Source organism: Ylistrum balloti, unplaced genomic scaffold (assembly GCF_031769215.1).
Source record: "Ylistrum balloti isolate Yb309-2 unplaced genomic scaffold, AGI_CSIRO_Ybal_v1 Utg370298, whole genome shotgun sequence".
NCBI classification, from domain to species: domain Eukaryota; kingdom Metazoa; phylum Mollusca; class Bivalvia; order Pectinida; family Pectinidae; genus Ylistrum; species Ylistrum balloti.
The window spans coordinates 673,006-687,668 of NW_026782224.1; positions in this window are offsets into that span (position 1 = coordinate 673,006).

Consider the following 14,663-nt stretch of genomic DNA (forward strand, 5'->3'; position numbering starts at 1 on the left):
AGTGACCATTGAGATAAGGAACTGACCATTGAGATAGGGAAGTGTCCGTCGAAATCAGGAAGTGACCGTTGAGATAAGGAAGTGACCGTTGATATGGGGAAGTGACCGTTGAGATAAGGAAGTGACCGTTGAGATAAGGAAGTGACCGTTGAGATAGGGAATTGACCGTTGAGATAGAAAAGTGACCGTGGAGATAGGAAAGTTACCGTTGAGATAAGGAAATAAACGTTGAGATAAGGAAGTGACTTTGAGATAAGGAAGTGACCGTTGAGATAAGGAAGCGACCGTTGAGATAACGAAATGACCGTTGAGATAACGAAGTGACCGATGAGATAGAGAAGTGACCGTTGAGATAACTAAGTGACCGTTGAGAAGGAAGTGACCGATGAGATAACGACGTGAACGATGAGATAAAGAAGGACTTTTGAGATAGGGAAGTGACCGCTGAGATAGGGAAGTGGTCGTTGAGATAAGAAAGTGACCGTTGAGATAAGGAAGTGACCGTTGATATAGGGAAGTGACCGTTGAGATAGGGAAGTAGCCGTTGAGATAAGGAAGTGACCGTTGAGATAGGGAAGTGACCGTTGAGAGAGGAAAGTGACCGTGGAGATAGGAAAGTGACCATTGAGATAATGAAGTGACCGTTGAGATAACGAAGTGACCGTTGAGATAGGAAAGTGACCGTTGAGATAAGGAACTGACCATTGAGATAGGGAAGTGACCGTTGAAATAAGGAAGTGACCGTTGAGATAAGGAAGTGACCGTTGATATGGGGAAGTGACCGTTGAGATAGGGAAGTGGCCGTTGAGATAAGGAAGTGACCGTTGAGATAAGGAAGTGACCGTTGAGATAGGGAATTGACCGTTGAGATAGGAAAGTGACCGTGGAGATAGGAAAGTTACCGTTGAGATAAGGAAATAAACGTTGAGATAAGGAAGTGACTTTGAGATAAGGAAGTGACCGTTGAGATAAGGAAGCGACCGTTGAGATAACGAAATGACCGTTGAGATAACGAAGTGACCGATGAGATAGAGAAGTGACCGTTGAGATAACTAAGTGACCGTTGAGATAAGGAAGTGACCGATGAGATAACGAAGTGAACGATGAGATAAAGAAGGACTGTTGAGATAAGGAAGTGACCGTTGAGATAGGGAAGTGGCCGTTGATATGGGGAAGTGACCGTTGAGATAAGGAAGTGACCGTTGAGATAAGGAAGTGACCGTTGAGATAGGGAAGTGACCGTTGAGATAAGGAAGTGACCGTTGAGATAAGGAAGCGACCGTGGAGATAACGAAATGACCGTTGAGATAACGAAATGACCGTTGAGATAACGAAATGACCGTTGAGATAAGGAAGTGACCGTTGAGATAAGGAAGTGACCGTTGAGATAGGGAAGTGGCCGTTGAGATAAGGAAGTGACCGTTGAGATAGGGAAGTGACCGTTGAGATAAGGAAGTGACCGTTGAGATAAGGAAGCGACCGTGGAGATAACGAAATGACCGTTGAGATAACGAAATGACCGTTGAGATAACGAAATGACCGTTGAGATAACGAAGTGACCGATGAGATAGGGAAGCTACCGTTGAGATAGTGAAGTGACCTTTGAGATAGGGAAGTGACCTTTGAAATAGGGAAGCTACCATTGTGATAGGGAAGTGACCTTTGAGACAGGGAAGTGACCTTTGAGATAGGGAAGCTACCGTTGAGACAGGGAGGTGACCTTTGAGATAAGGAAGCTATCGTTGAGATACGAAAGTGACCGTTGAGATAAGGAATGAACTACTGACTCTTGAAACCTTAATATGTAAATTATAGGTTTAGTGATTATTGTCTTAGTATCAGTTGAAATTAATATTAGTACCTTGCGCTAAATAATGTGTACGCAATCAGTATGCTATATTGTCCTCAATAAAAGATGTCTTATTATGTTAGAGACTGATGTGGAGACTAAAGGACGGGATAATTTACAATAAGCTGTATCCTGCTTGGGATTCTGTGAACATGGTAGGTAATTAGTAGTATAAAGATGAATAAGGAACTCCCGACCAAATCTTAAACCTAGTCAAGATATTGTTTGTCTCGAACTATTAGTCCAGCTGGTACACGTTTTTATTGGAATAAAGTATTAATGTCCTTGACGATTTGTTGTACATTGTACAATGTATACAAACTTACAGTAAACATTATGTCCATCCGTTGGCTTTTAAACAAAGCAATTAAATGATATCTCCTCATTCAGGTATACGGTCCCCCATGTTTTTTTTATTGTTTGGCTATTTTCAATCCTTTTCTTATCGATTTATTTATTGGTAGATATTGTTCAACCATATCTTCGTTCAACAATCCTCATTATTGTGTTTTTTTCTGAGCTGATAGGTACTCGTTTGACCAGCAATTAGACACTATGTATTGTGTTAACGGAATCTTTCTCTGTAGCGTTTATAAACCTGGGACTATTTAAGATCTGCATTTTCTCTTTAGTGTTGCCTGCTTACGCTTAAGACATATATTGCGGCAAGGTATGAATTGGTCACGATTTCGAACCCTTGAGTGTTACCGCTTTTAAACATTTCCGTTTTCAAAATTTTGTAGTGTAGTGTCCCTCTAATTTGATAATTTGATGGACGAAACCTTCAATGATTTAAATTCTGCAGGAGGGTCATTGTAGTTCTATGGCAGGAAGATTCACCGAAGGTACATTGTACCAGAATCTTGTTGACAGAAACAGGCCTTTTAATACAAATTAACACATATAATCATTTTTCCCTCCAGACAGTAGTTATCATGCATGAAACTCAAGCCATTATAACTAATATATTTTCAGAGACATCTGTCGTAAATAACTTCCGATCAAAAAAAAAATTTAATTCAATTCAAAGATGTATTTTGGACAGATATTATGTTTTTGATGTTAACCTACCGTCTCACATGGAGAAATACTTGGTCAGTATATCAAGGGAGGTTTCTTCGTTGTTAAATAATCCGAGATCATTCCGTTGGCATGAAGTATAAATGAAGCATATACATTGGCAAAATTGAATAAGAAAAAACTACATATATAAAGATTTCATTAAAAACTTCGGGACAAAACCGTTTAATGTTTAAAAGGAGCTCACAAACACAGCTATAGCTAAAACACACGCTACATAAATGACATGTTCCAGTGCTGATGGATTGAATGACGTGTCTAACATTCATGTTACCTCTCCGTTTGTCGGCTACCTCATTTCTCCTACAGTTTTAACAAAATTATGTATTTAGGGCAGATATTTGCTAACGATATCAGCTAAAGAGCCAGTTTTTTTTATTGAAAAGTCTATTAGTTTGTTGTGCTGTATAATGTTCTATGATATTTATGTATGTGTCTTATCCATATGCCAGAAGAACGTACATGTTCTAGATTTCCACTCAATTTAACGTTTTGAAATATAATTTGTGAAACTGCAGGAGATATGGATTACAACTTCAATCTATTGATTGGTGTTATAGATGTTATTGCCAATGTTAAGTGATGGTTTACTGATGTTAGTAAGGTTAACAATTGTTTTGTATAAACCGTACTTATCATCGTCAAAGATTATGTTTATATATAAACTCTTTTTAACTATTGTTTATGTTACCGTTTCCATGAAACCATCGATGTTGCTAACTGTGGTTAGGTTTTCTTTATGTTATCGTTTCTATGGTAACTATAAACAACGTTTAAATTATTTTGTTATTATTTGTATGGTTACCATAGACGACGATGTTAATAACTTCCGTGTGGTTAACTATTCTTTGCGTTAACGTTCCTGTAGTTATCATGGTCACTGATGTTACTAACTATCGTTAACTGTTCTTTACGTTATCGTTTCTATAGTTACCATGGTCACTGATGTTACTAACTATCGTTAACTGTTCTTTACGTTATCGTTTCTATAGTTACCATGGTCACTGATGTTACTAACTATCGTTTACTATTCTTTGTGTTATCGTTCCTATAGTTACCATTATCGATAATGTTAATAACTATGGTTAACTATTGGTTCCGTTATCGTTTCTCTGGTAACCATTATCGATGATGTTACGTACAGTGGATAACTATTGTTTACATTATCGTTTCTATGGTTATCGTAAACAATGGTACTAACTGTGTTATTGTTTGTGTTTATCTGTTTTGTGTTAAACTGTACAGTGGTCACTCAGTAACCATTGGTAAATGATGACGAGATGGATCTGTGTGTCTATAAACATTGGTAAATGATGGTGAGATAGGTCTGTGTGTCTATAAATATTGGTAAATGATGGTGAGATGGGTCGGTGTGTTTATAAACATTGGTAAATGATGGTGAGATGGGTCGGTGTGTCTATAAACAATGGTAAATGATGGTGAGATGGATCTGTGTGTCTATAAACAATGGTAAATGATGGTGAGATGGGTCTGTGTGTCTATAAACATTGGTAAATGATGGTGAGATGGATCTGTCTGTCTATAAACATTGGTAAATGATGGTGAGATGGGTCTGTGTGTCTATAAACATTGGTAAATGATGGTGAGATGGGTCTGTGTGTCTATAAACATTGGTAAATGATGGTGAGATGGTTCTGTGTGTCTATAACCATTGGTAAATGATGGTGATATGGATCTGTGTGTCTATAAACATTGGTAAATGATGGTGAGATGGATCTGTGTGTCTATAACCATTGGTAAATGATGACGAGATGGATGTGTGTCTATAAACATTGGTAAATGATGGTGAGATGGGTCTGTCTGTCTATAAACATTGGTTAATGATGGTGAGATTGGTGTGTGTGTCTATAAACATTGGTAAATGATGGTGAGGTGGGTCGGTGTGTCTATAAACATTGGTAAATGATGGTGAGATGGGTCTGTGTGTCTATAAACATTGGTAAATGATGGTGAGGTGGGTCTATGTGTCTATACCATTGGTAAATGATGACGATATGGGTCTGTGTGTCTATAAATATTGGTAAATAATGACGAGATGGGTCGGTGTGTCTATAAACATTGGTAAATGATGGTGACATGGGTCTGTGTGTCTATAAACATTGGTAAATGATGGTGAGATGGATCTGTGTGTCTATAAACATTGGTAAATGATGGTGAGATGAGTCTGTGTGTCTATAAACATTGGTAAATGATGGTGAGATGGATCTGTCTGTCTATAAACATTGGTAAATGATGGTGAGATGGATCTGTCTGTCTATAAACATTGGTAAATGATGGTGAGATGGATCTGTGTGTCTGTAAACATTGGTAAATGATGGTGAGGTGGGTCTGTGTGTCTGTAAACATTGGTAAATGATGGTGAGGTGGATCTGTCTGTCTCTAAACATTGGTAAATGATGGCGAAATGAGTCTGTGTGTCTGTAAACATTGGTAAATGATGGTGAGGTGGGTCTGTGTGTCTATAAACATTGGTAAATGATGGCGAGATGGGTCTGTGTGTCTATAAATATTGGTAAATAATGACGAGATGGGTCGGTGTGTCTATAAACATTGGTAAATGATGGTGAGATGGATCTGTCTGTCTATAAACATTGGTAAATGATGGCGAGATGAGTCTGTGTGTCTGTAAACATTGGTAAATGATGGTGAGGTGGGTCTGTGTGTCTATAAACATTGGTAAATGATGGCGAGATAGGTCTGTGTGTCTATAAACATTGGTAAATGATGGTGAGATGGGTCTGTGTGTCTATAAATATTGGTAAATAATGACGAGATGGGTCTGTGTGTCTATAAACATTGGTAAATGATGGTGAGATTGGTGTGTGTGTCTATAAACATTGGTAAATGATGGTGAGATGGATCTGTGTGTCTATAAACATTGGTAAATGATGACGAGATGGGTCGGTGTGTCTATAAACATTGGTAAATGATGGTGAGATGGGTCTGTGTGTCTATAAATATTGGTAAATAATGACGAGATGGGTCGGTGTGTTTATAAACATTGGTAAATGATGGTGAGATTGGTGTGTGTGTCTATAAACATTGGTAAATGATGGTGAGATGGATCTGTGTGTCTATAAACATTGGTGTGTGTGTCTATAAACATTGGTAAATGATGGTGAGATGGATCTGTGTGTCTATAAACATTGGTAAATGATGGTGAGATGGGTCTGTGTGTCTATAAATATTGGTAAATAATGACGAGATGGGTCGGTGTGTTTATAAACATTGGTTAGTAATGGTAAGATTGGTCTGTGTGTCTGTAAACATTGGTAAATGATGGTGAGATGATTCGGTGTGTCTATAAACATTGGTAAATGATTGTGAGATGAGTCTGTGTGTCTGTAAACATTGGTAAATGATGGCGAGATGAGTCTGTGTGTCTATAAACATTGGTAAATGATGGTGAAATGGGTCTGTGTGTCTGTAAACATTGGTAAATAATGGTGAGATGGATCTGTGTGTCTGTAAACAATGGTAAATGATGGTGAGATGTATCTGTGTGTCTATAAACATTGGTTAATAATGGTAAGATGGGTGTGTGTGTCTGTAAACATTGGTAAATGATGGTGAGATGGATCTGTGTGTCTATAAACATTGGTAAATGATGGTGTGTGTGTCTGTAAACATTGGTAAATGATGGTGAGATGGATATGTGTGTCTAAAAACATTGGTAAATGATGATGAGATGAGTCTGTGTGTCTATAAACATTGGTTAATAATGGTAAGATGGGTGTGTGTGTCTGTAAACATTGGTAAATGATGGTGAGATGGATCTGTGTGTCTAAAAACATTGGTAAATGATGATGAGATGAGTCTGTGTGTCTGTAAACATTGGTAAAAGATGGTGAGATGGATCGTGTTTAAATATATACGCTTCTCTGGTTGACCACTGTCAGAATGAAGTGTTTCATTGTCAATTCTACTCTGGTTACTCATTTTTTCTCTGTCTACTTTTATAATTACGTTAACAATACTTTCTGTTTCATTGCTGTACGTATCATTTAATGCCGCTTGTCTAGAATCATAACAACTTAATATACTCAGAATCCTGGCGTGTTGTATTTGATAATGGTAACACCTTAACGACCCTGCCAATAATACAACAAACTCTCTAATACGGATACAAACATACGGTTATTCGGAATTCCGAATTGTTCAGAATGCCATATCCTTTTACAGACTATCGAATCCTTGTCCAAAGTAATGAGACATTTTCTAGGGCAGCAACTCATAGTTCGGAACACCATTATTGTCTGGACTAGCAAGATCTAACTCATTGGGAGATAATCTCCACTTAATTGGTTATTTTTTTTTCAGTCAGAACAGAAGAGAAATAAGAACCAGCCTTGTTCAGTTCATTTGAAACTGCAGGATATACACTAAGTAAAAACGATTTGTGACGAAGACGCTGGTTTTAATTAATTCACAGCGTTGGAGCGAGTGAGTGTGGGAACAAGACATCTCTAAAGTGTTCGAGGTTATTTTCCCTATTATTTACAAATATAAGTTTGTCAAACAATGAAAATTAAAAGCGCCTGATTGTAAAACTGATATTGTGTCTTTCAGGATCTGTATGAATAAAACAAATGGCGATGATTATCGTGGATCTGCTCTTATGTTGTCATTCGATATTGGTATTATTACAATCATTATCTACATGTAGATACCAAAAGTCTTGAAATATCTGAAAAAAATCCATAATGCTGATAACCACATAAACTAATGAAGCCATCTTTTAGATGAACAAACGTGTATTTTGCAAAAAAAAAAAATGATACAAATTTTAAAATAGAAAAATGATCAAATACTTTATCATTGAGCACAATAATCTTGAACTGTTCTGAGCTGTTTAAAGGTGTTACTAGGTTACCGCAATGCACTGTGGGAGATATTGACATCGGTGCACGTTAGCGGCAAATGACAGGTGTACTTATGTCAGTTCAGACTTCCGACATCAGCCGAGAGGTAACCTAAAGTCAGGTCAGACCTCCGACATCAGTCGAGAGGTGTACTAATGTCAGTTCAGACCTCCGACGTCAGTCGATAGGTATACTAATGTCAGTTCTGACCTCCGACATCAGCCGAGAGGTGTGCCAATGTCAGTTCAGACCTCCGACATCAGTCGAGAGGTGTACTAATGTCAGTTCAGACCTCCGACGTCAGTCGATAGGTATACTAATGTCAGTTCAGACCTCCGACATCAGCCGAGAGGAGTACTAATGTCAGTTCAGACCTCCGACATCAGTCGAGAGGTATACTAATGTCAGTTCAGACCTCCGACATCAGTCGAGAGGTAACCTAAAGTCAGTTCAGACCTCCGACATCAGCCGAGAGGTATACTAATGTCAATTCAGACCTCCGACATCAGTCGAGAGGTATACTAATGTCAGTTCAGACCTCCGACATCAGTCGAGAGGTATACTAATGTCAGTTCAGACCTCCGACATCAGTCGAGAGGTAACCTAAAGTCAGTTCAGACCTCCGACATCAGCCGAGAGGTATACTAATGTCAGTTCAGACCTTCGACATCAGTCGAGAGGTATACTAATGTCAGTTCAGACCTCCGACATCAGTCGAGAGGTGTACTAATGTCAGTTCAGACCTCCGACATCAGTCGAGAGGTGTGCCAATGTCAGTTCAGACCTCCGACATCAGTCGAGAGTTAACCTAAAGTCAGTTCAGACCTCCGACATTAGTCGAGAGGTGTACTAATGTCAGTTCAGACCTCCTACATCAGTCGTGAGGTGTACTAATGTCAGGTCAGACCTCCGACGTCAGTCGAGAGGTATACTAATGTCAGTTCAGACCTTCGACATCAGTCGAGAGGTAACCTAAAGTCAGGTCAGACCTCCGACATCAGTCGAGAGGTGTACTAATGTCAGTTCAGACCTCCGACATCAGCCGAGAGATAAACTAATGTCAGGTCAGACCTCCGACATCAGCCGAGAGGTGTACCAATGTCAGTTCAGACCTCTGACATCAGTAGAAAGGTGTACTAATGTCAGTTCAGACCTCCGACGTCAGTCGAGAGGTGTACTAATGTCAGTTCAGACCTCCGACATCAGTCGAGAGGTATACTAAAGTCAGTTCAGACCTCCGACATCAGTCGAGAGGTATACTAATGTCAGTTCAGACCTCCGACATCAGTCGAGAGGTGTACTAATGTCAGTTCAGACCTCCGACATCAGTCAAGAGGTGTACTAATGTCAGTTCAGACCTCCGACATCAGTCGAGAGGTGCTCTAATGTCAGTTCAGACCTCCGACATCAGTCGAGAGGTGTACCAATGTCAGTTCAGATCTCCGACATCAGTCGAGAGGTAACCTTAAGTCAGTTCAGACCTCCGACATCGAGGTGAATTGCTGATGTGTCCCTGTTTATATATGACATCGTAACAACGTAGCAATACCTTGTGGCTGTTTAAATTGGAGAGAAAAATAAAGTAAAACCTCGTTACTCTATATATAGCATATGTAAACAAAGTAAAGAGATAATCCCGCTGCAAGAGCCAAGAAGCATATATTTATTTTAATATCCCCCGTAAAATTATGAAAACAGACTCACGAGGAATTGACTCTTGGCCGACGATATACTCCCGTTGCTCTTAAAACATGTTCGAAGGGATACAACTCGTGCAACTTACGATGTATGGCCAGCGCTATTCCACATCAAATCGCAATCTCAAGGACTGGCGCAAAGGTTTTGGTTTCAACATAAAATGGATTTCGTCCAAGTAGGTTAGCTATAGGTAGCAGGCATTTTTGAGTCAGAGGCTAGCATGAATCTCGGTGATTGGCCGCCATGTCCTCTGTGTTTTGCTAGTCTGACACAAGAAGCACAGCCTTGACTTCACATTCTGAGATATTGTAATTCGTTTCACTCTGTAGCGATAAGCCTGACAGCTGATGGGATTTGAAAATGAGGTTTCAAGTGTGTCTCATTAACTGATATGTAGGTTTTGATAAATTTCCTCTCACTGGCAACATACACTGATTTGTTGAAGTTGTCTGTCTCGAAAGGACAAGGGAATGTTCCCTAGAATCTCTACTTTGTCTCTGTTTATTTTGTTTGCTCGTAATCGTGATTGTCATACTATAATCCAAAACAGACGTGATATCAGGGTAAAAAACACACACCCCACAAAAAAAAAAAAAAACAACGAAAATCTAGTATATAAATATTTCAAATATTTTTACAGACACCTCTTCCAAACTTGTTAGAGGCCTTCCTAAGTGTAAATACTAACACCAAACTTGTCAGAGGCCTTCCTCAGTGTAAATACTTATACCAAACTTGTCAGAGGCCTTCCTCAGTGTAAATACTTATACCAAACTTGTCGGAGGCCTTCCTCAGCGTAAAGACTTATACCAAACTTGTCAGAGGCCTTCCTCAGTGTATAGACTTATACCAAACTTGTCGGAGGCCTTCCTCAGTGTAAAGACTTATACCAAACTTGTCAGAGGCCTTCCTCAGTGTAAAGACTTATACCAAACTTGTCGGAGGCCTTCCTCAGTGTAAATACTTACACCAAACTTGTTAGAGGCCTTCCTCAGTGTAAAGACTTATACCAAACTTGTCGGAGGCCTTCCTCAGTGTAAAGACTTATACCAAACTTGTCGGAGGCCTTCCTCAGTGTATAGACTTATACCAAACTTGTCGGAGGCCTCCCTCAGTGTAAAGACTTATACCAAACTTGTCGGAGGCCTCCCTCAGTGTAAAGACTGATACCAAACTTGTCAGAGGCCTTCCTCAGTGTAAATACTTACACCAAACTTGTCGGAGGCCTTCCTCAGTGTAAAGACTTACACCAAACTTGTCAGAGGCCTTCCTCAGTGTAAATACTTATGCCAAACTTGTCGGAGGCCTTCCTCAGTGTAAAAACTTATACCAAACTTGTCAGAGGCCTTCCTCAGTGTAAATACTTACACCAAACTTGTCAGAGGCCTTCCTCAGTGTAAATACTTATACCAAACTTGTCGGAGGCCTCCCTCAGTGTAAAGACTTATACCAAACTTGTCAGAGGCCTTCCTCAGTGTAAATACTTACACCAAACTTGTCGGAGGCCTTCCTCAGTGTAAAGACTTATACCAAACTTGTCGGAGGCCTTCCTCAGTGTAAATACTTACACCAAACTTGTCGGAGGCCTTCCTCAGTGTAAAGACTGATACCAAACTTGTCGGAGGCCTCCCTCAGTGTAAAGACTTATACCAAACTTGTCAGAGGCCTTCCTCAGTGTAAAGACTTATACCAAACTTGTCGGAGGCCTTCCTCAGTGTAAAGACTTATACCAAACTTGTCGGAGGCCTTCCTCAGTGTAAATACTTACACCAAACTTGTCAGAGGCCTTCCTCAGTGTAAAGACTTATGCCAAACTTGTCGGAGGCCTTCCTCAGTGTAAAGACTTATACCAAACTTGTCAGAGGCCTTCCTCAGTGTAAATACTTACACCAAACTTGTCAGAGGCCTTCCTCAGTGTAAATACTTATACCAAACTTGTCGGAGGCCTCCCTCAGTGTAAAGACTTATACCAAACTTGTCAGAGGCCTTCCTCAGTGTAAAGACTTATGCCAAACTTGGTATGGAAAACATAATCGACCGTTGAATCAGAAAAAGCTTATAATCACGGACAAAGTCAATAGGTTAATTTCTAGTCTTTACAAAATCCACATGTACTTTATTCAGTACAGCTCAATAGCTACTATTAGTTCAGGAGTGAGAGTCCAGACAAAATATGCATGTACTTTATTCAGTACAGCTCAATAGCTACTCTTCAGAAAGAATAATCTAAACACCATCATATGATAATTTATTTAAAGAAAATGCATACAAAACATACAATCATACTCTGACCCATTCTATTGTAATATATTTTAATTTTTAAACACAGTTTAAACTGTGGAGATTTGTTGAAAAGATTTTGGAATTATTTATGTACAAGTACATGATGTCAACGATTCTCTGCTGTACATATTTAATATAGAAAGGTCAATCGCTCCAACATTCATTGTGCATTAATTGTATGTTCAGAACCTGTTGACAAGTATCTACTGTTCATATATTGTCACCAATCATGTAAATATTACCTGTGTTTTTCAGAAATCCCTACTGTAAATATTACCTGTGTTTTGAAAAAATCTCTATTGTAAAGTTTACCTGTGCTTTGAAGAAATATCTACTGTAAAGTTTACCTGTGCTTTGAAGAAATATCTACTGTAAAGTTTACCTGTGCTTTGAAGAAATATCTATTGTAAAGTTTACCTGTGTTTTGAAGAAATATCTACTGTAAAGTTTACCTGTGCTTTGAAGAAATATCTATTGTAAAGTTTACCTGTGTTTTGAAGAAATCTCTACTGTAAACATTATACACAAATCTAAAATGTCAAATTAAAATTTTGCCATCAATGAATCTTTATTGTTCAATGCAAATGCATTGTCAAAAATTATCTACTGAAAATTAAGATGTCTGCGTATATTTCTCTTGCCTAGCAGTCTTTAATGAATGGTGTACAATTGTTGTATCTACCTGTACTGTTAATGAATTGTCATTGAGATTCAATGTCTACCTGTACTGTTAATAAATTGTCAATGAGACTCAGTGTCTACCTGTACTGTTAATGTATTGTCAATGAGACTCAATATCTATCTGTACTGTTAATGAATTGTCAATGAGACTCAGTGTCTACCTGTACTGTTAATAAATTGTCAATGAGACTCAGTGTCTATCTGTACTGTTAATGAATTGTCAATGAGACTCAGTGTCTACCTGTACTATTAATAAATTGTCAATGAGACTCAGTGTCTATCTGTACTGTTAATGAATTGTCAATGAGACTCAATGTCTACTTGTACTGTTAATGAATTGTCAATGAGACTCAATATCTTCCTGTACTGTTAATGAATTGTCAATGAGACTCAATATCTACCTGTACTGTTAATGTATTGTCAATGAGATTCAATATCTACCTGTACTGTTAATGTATTGGCAATGAGACTCAATGTCTACCTGTACTGTTAATGTATTGTCAATGAGACTCTATATCTACCTGTACTGTTAATGTATTGTCAATGAGACTCAATATCTACCTGTACTGTTAATGTATTGGCAATGAGACTCAATGTCTACCTGTACTGTTAATGTATTGTCAATGAGACTCTATATCTATACTGTTAATGTATTGTCAATGAGACTCAATATCTATCTGTACTGTTTATGAATTGTCAATGAGACTCAGTGTCTACCTGTACTGTTAATAAATTGTCAATGAGACTCAGTGTCTATCTGTACTGTTTATGAATTGTCAATGAGACTCAATGTCTACCTGTACTGTTAATGAATTGTCAATGAGATCTTCCTGTACTGTTAATGAATCTTCTCAATATCTACTGTTAATGAATTGTCAATGAGACTCAATATCTACCTGTACTGTTAATGAATTGTCTACCTGTACTGTTAATGAATTATCAATAACTCAGTGTCTACTTGTACTGTTAATGAATTGTCAATGAGACTCAATGTCTACCTGTACTGTTAATGAATTGTCAATGAGACTCAATGTCTGCCTGTGCTGTTAATGAATTGTCAATGAGACTCAGTGTCTACCTGTACTGTTAATGAATTGTCAATGAGACTCAATGTCTACCTGTACTGTTAATGAATTGTCAATGAGACTCAGTGTCTACCTGTACTGTTAATGAATTGTCAATGAGACTCAATATCTACCTGTACTGTTAATGAATTGTCAATGAGACTCAATGTCTACCTGTACTGTTAATGAATTGTCAATGAGACTCAATGTCTACCTGTACTGTTAATGAATTGTCAATGAGACTCAATGTCTACCTGTACTGTTAATGAATTGTCAATGAGACTCAATGTCTACCTGTACTGTTAATGAATTGTCAATGTCAATGAGACTCAATATCTACCTGTACTGTTAATGAATTGTCAATGAACTCAATGTCTACCTGTACTGTTAATGTATTGTCAATGAGACTCAATATCTACCTGTACTGTTAATGTATTGGCAATGAGACTCAATGTCTACCTGTACTGTTAATGTATTGTCAATGAGACTCAATATCTACCTGTACTGTTAATTGTCAATGAATATCTACCTGTACTGTTAATGTATTGGCAATGACTCAATGTCTACCTGTACTGTTAATGTATTGTCAATGAGACTCTATATCTACCTGTCTGTTAAATGTCTACCTGTACTGTTAATGAATTGTCAATGAGACTCAATGTCTGCCTGTACTGTTAATGAATTGTCAATGAGACTCAATGTCTACCTGTACTGTTAATGAATTGTCAATGAGACTGTTAATGAATTGTCAATGAGACTCAATATCTACCTGTACTGTTAATGTATTGTCAATGAGACTCAATGTCTACCTGTACTGTTAATGAATTATCAATAACTCAGTGTCTACTTGTACTGTTAATGAATTGTCAATGAGACTCAATATCTACCTGTACTGTTAATGAATTGTCAATGAGACTCAATGTCTACCTGTACTGTTAATGAATTGTCAATGAGACTCAGTGTCTACCTGTACTGTTAATGAATTGTCAATGAGACTCAGTGTCTAACTGTACTGTTAATGAATTGTCAATGAGACTCAATGTCTACCTGTACTGTTAATGAATTGTCAATGAGACTCAGTGTCTACCTGTATTTTTAATGAATTGTCAATGAGACTCAATATCT